The sequence below is a fragment of the Alligator sinensis genome, unplaced genomic scaffold (assembly GCF_000455745.1).
Source record: "Alligator sinensis unplaced genomic scaffold, ASM45574v1 scaffold390_1, whole genome shotgun sequence".
NCBI lineage: Eukaryota > Metazoa > Chordata > Crocodylia > Alligatoridae > Alligator > Alligator sinensis.
The window spans coordinates 412,382-416,575 of record NW_005842890.1 but is presented as its reverse complement, the minus strand read 5'-3'; the positions used below and the strand labels follow the sequence as shown (position 1 = coordinate 416,575).

Below are 4,194 nucleotides of genomic sequence, written 5' to 3'. Positions count from 1 at the left end.
CTACACAGCCCAAGTGCCTTGCTGGCCCCTTACCTTTTCACTGAGAATGATGCTGGCCAGGTTTCTCTCTGCTGCACTCATCCCCAGGCTGGGACCATGTCTCTCCCATGAAGAACCCAGAAAGAGCTACTCCAGCATATTAGCTGGAGCTGTAGCATCACTGCTCCTATTTTTCATTGGCCTAACTGGGGGCCAGGCCCCTTTACTGACCTCATGTTGTCTACCACCCAGCATGCTTTCTGAAGTGGGTGAAGGGCCATAAACTATATTTACCAGAATGAGGGAAGGAAAAGAGAACTGCTCAGCAGAGTTAAGTTCACCTCCCTGTCATGGGAAGCAAGGATGAGGGAGGCACACCTCTTAGGCCCCAACCCCAGGTGGAGTTGGTTCTCTTAGACAAATCTACTGGGAATACCAACCCATCTGACTGGGCTAGCAGCACCTGGCTTTTGGTTATGCCTATACTCACAATTGGCTAGGACACCTGCCCAACTGCTAGAAACAATGGAATTAGTCCCAGCACAGGCTACCCAGAGGAGAGGCGAGCAGCCAGTCCTTCAGTTCCCTTGGGTGTTATGATCAAATAGCCATGCCAACTGCAGCATCCCAGCCTCCTCTTCCCTCCCTCCCCTCCCCTCTCCACCCCAGATAAAAGAACAGCTGCTCCTAGGGCCCCAGTTTGTTACATGCCAAACAAGGGCTCCCTGCAGTGCTTCATAAGCTGGAGTCCTGTTGCACATTACCAGTAGCCAGTTTCAAGCAGCTCTTAGCAGAAGTGATCAATGCAAAGAACTTCCAAGGGAACCCTCTCCAAGCAGTGATGAGGCTCCCCACTGGCTTTCAGGAGTGAGATCTTGCTCTCAGGGGAAATCATTGTATTTTGGGCAGCTGCAGAGTGGGCAGATTGCAACAACTCCAAATTCCAGATGGAAAAAATCCACCAGAGTGCCTTCCTTTGCCCTGGCCCTGTATTTATACAACAGATATTTAGGAAAGTCAGTGACATTCACAGCTTCAGATACTGTACGTCCTATGTCCCTGCCTGCACAGAACAGATAGCAGCCTCTGCCAACAGGGAGACATACAGGCCAGATAACGAAGTCACCAGCCATCTGCTGCTGCTTGGACCTGTCCAGCCATCTCAGTACTAGTAATTCCTGATGATCTTCTGTCTCTTCATAACCCTTTGCAGAAGCAGGGGTGGCCTTACGCTGAACACCAGCCTAGAAACACATGAGCTTCCCGAAGCAGAGACTCACAGGACCTGCTAGACGGGATCAGACTCAAAGCCCTAAGACCATGGCAGGCCCAGACATTTCCAGAAGAGATGTCAGAACCCCCCAGTAGTAGATAGAAATAATCTGCCCCCACACAAGACCACAATCAGATTTCTACTGGTTAGGTGTCTAGCCTAAATGGATACACCTTGAAGGAGGTTTATTTGAGCAGCTCCTAGTAGGCATATGAAAAGTTCACTCCTCCAGTCTCTCAACAGCTTCCTGTGGAAGTGAATTCCATGGTCTAGACCAGGGGTTTCCAACTTTTTTTTTAAATAAGTGTACCCCTAACAACCCCCTTTTTAATAAGTGTATTCCATCCCCACCCCCGGGGGGGAGGGGGGGGCGACAAGCAGCCAGATACCGAATGAGGGGGTAGGAGGGTGACGAGCAGCCAGACTCAGAGCGGGGGTGTGGCGAGCCGTGGCAGCACAGCTGCCCTGCTCTCATCCCACCCCAGCCCTGCTCCTGTCAGGCAGCAGCACAGGGTGGTGGCACTCAGTCCCTGCCCACCCCTGCATACCCCCTGGGACCTTTCGAAGTACCCCCAGAGGTACACGTACCCCTGCTTGACAACCACTGGTCTAGACTAGAGGTATGCTGATTAAGAGAAGTTTCCTCTAGAATTCTAAGTTTGCCACTTTTGGAATTCATTTAAAAAGCCACCTCTCCTTTCTCTTTCATCACTTTATACCCTTTCCCTTATGTTCCTCATCAGTTTCCTCAAGTTAACAGCCTTAGATAAGACTACTCCCACCTAAATACTCCTAGCTCCTGCTCACTTCTGTTAACCTTCTGATTGTACAGCTTTTTTTTTTTTTTTTTTTTAAGGACAAGAGAAGGACCTCGCAAAATACCAGCAAGGCCACACCACTAATTTGTAAGATGGCTTTACATTTTTGTTTGCATTATTCTCAACACCATTCCTTAAGCATCCAAATCTCTCAACTGACTGAACAGGTTTCCCTACTGACACCTAAGTTGTTTTCCCCATGTTGACACAATCCCCATGCTGCTTGCAAACTTCCAACTCAAGGGCTCTTCTTCTTGAATGCCTCCACTGCAGCCAGGTTGTACTTTAAATAAATAAATAAATAAATAAAAGCTGCAGGTTGCTTGACAGCTGCTTTCACTGCCAAGCTATCATTCAGGATATCCTATGCTGGTCCAAGACTAAGCTACAGTTTCTCCTCCCAGCTCCTATCACTCCCAACTTCTATATGGCTACACCATAAAAAAAGCTGAAAAAGGAGGACCCGTTTCATTCTTCACTCTTTTTACTGTGCATACACAACTCTATTTCTCACCCATTATGCTCAGCACAACCCAGCCTATTTTCCCTACAGCATCAAATTTAAGTTTCTTTTGGACTTCAAATAGTGCCTCCACTGCTTATCAACAGAAAGCTCCGGGAGCACACAGGGTGTGCAATTACTACGGGAATCACATGATGTCTCTATGTCCCAGTCTTCTAAATGTACCTCTTCAGGTGAGCAGCACCTCTGACTTGGTAATTCCTGCGCATTCCCATACTGTTCTCAAACATCCTAGTAAACGGTAGATCCCTGAGAGACTATGGAGCAACTCAGTTAGAAAGACATTTCTCCAGTAAAGGCATCAAGTAAAAATGGATAGTTCTACTCTGCTGTTTTGGTAAAAACGCATGTGGAACAACAGTCAACTGTGGGCACCAATGCCACGATATCAATGGACATTTGAAAAACTGGTAAAAGGGACTGATGGACAAGAAGAGCTGACTTGTAACAGTAGTTAGAAAAATATAAGGTAGGCTGAGTGAACTCTTTTTCAGGTTAGAGGGAAAAAGAGTGGGGCAATATTAAGTCTGGGAGGAGTATTCAAGACTGCATGAAATGGTATCACGAGGAGCAACGGGATGAAGTTAAGGAACGCTGACACCAAATATCAAGACTTTAACAGCTATGCCTTGAACCCAAGAAATGGTTTGGTCACTTGGCATTTTAACTTCATACAGCACTAAACATAAGGCAAGGACAGGAAGAAGAGTGGATGGCAAAAGCTCAACCAGTATATACCGTCTGATTTTCTTGAGGGGTTCCAGTTAATTCCAAGCTCAGCATGTCTAGAATCCTGTCTTGAGTAAGTAGACATGTAGCATTTTGAAGCATGGCATCTCACACTTTAGCCCATGTATTTTTATGGCCACCTCACAGCCTGTGTAAATAAGCTCACATGCTCTGAAGAACACCTTAGCTCTAGGGCAGGGGCGGGCAATTATTTTGGGCAGAGGTCCACTTACTGAGTTTTGGCAAGCCATTGAGAGCCGCATGATAGGCAGCCAGGGACAGATAAATATTAATTTTCTAAATTTTTTAGGGCCCCACGGGCCGGATTTTGCCCACCCCCCTATTCTAGGGGCACCCTTGCCATGGAAACATTAGCTCAGCAGGCCCCAAGTTTAATACAAAGTCAATATGATGCCCAGCCCTGAAAAAGCCAAAGAGACAAATCAGATAGATGCAAGGGAGTCATCAGAAAATCTGGTCACTGGGACTGCTTATCTGGGTATTTATAAAGTGCTGATATAGGCACAGTAAGCCACCAAGCTCTAAACTGGGCAACTGTTAATTAAACAGCAAGCTTGCCATTCCCCCACCGGGCTGCACTAGTCCCTGCCTTCCACCCCGAGGAGTAGCCACTTCACCTGGCTGGCTGCCTAGCTGCTGCCTCACCCTGCCAGACACCCAGTCAGCCAGGTCACTGGAGGGGCAGAGCCAGCTTGCCAGGCTCCGAGGTGCCCCCGTGAGCAGCTCCACCCTTAGCGCTTCCTGCCTGGCACGCCCAGCTGCGGCCGCGGCCACAGGCACAAGCAACCCAGTTATGCCAGGCCCACCTTTTCCAGCCGCCGGCTGTCACGGATCTCGCTGCCTTGAGCCCT

At 48.3% G+C, this 4,194-nt stretch overlaps 1 protein-coding gene across 2 annotated transcripts in view; it reads right to left on the bottom strand.

Annotated features, from left to right (window-relative positions):
• Positions 1-4,194, bottom strand: part of SRF (serum response factor) — a 44,915-nt gene that overhangs the window by 37,687 nt on the left and 3,034 nt on the right. The gene's annotated exons all lie outside the window — the stretch shown is intronic.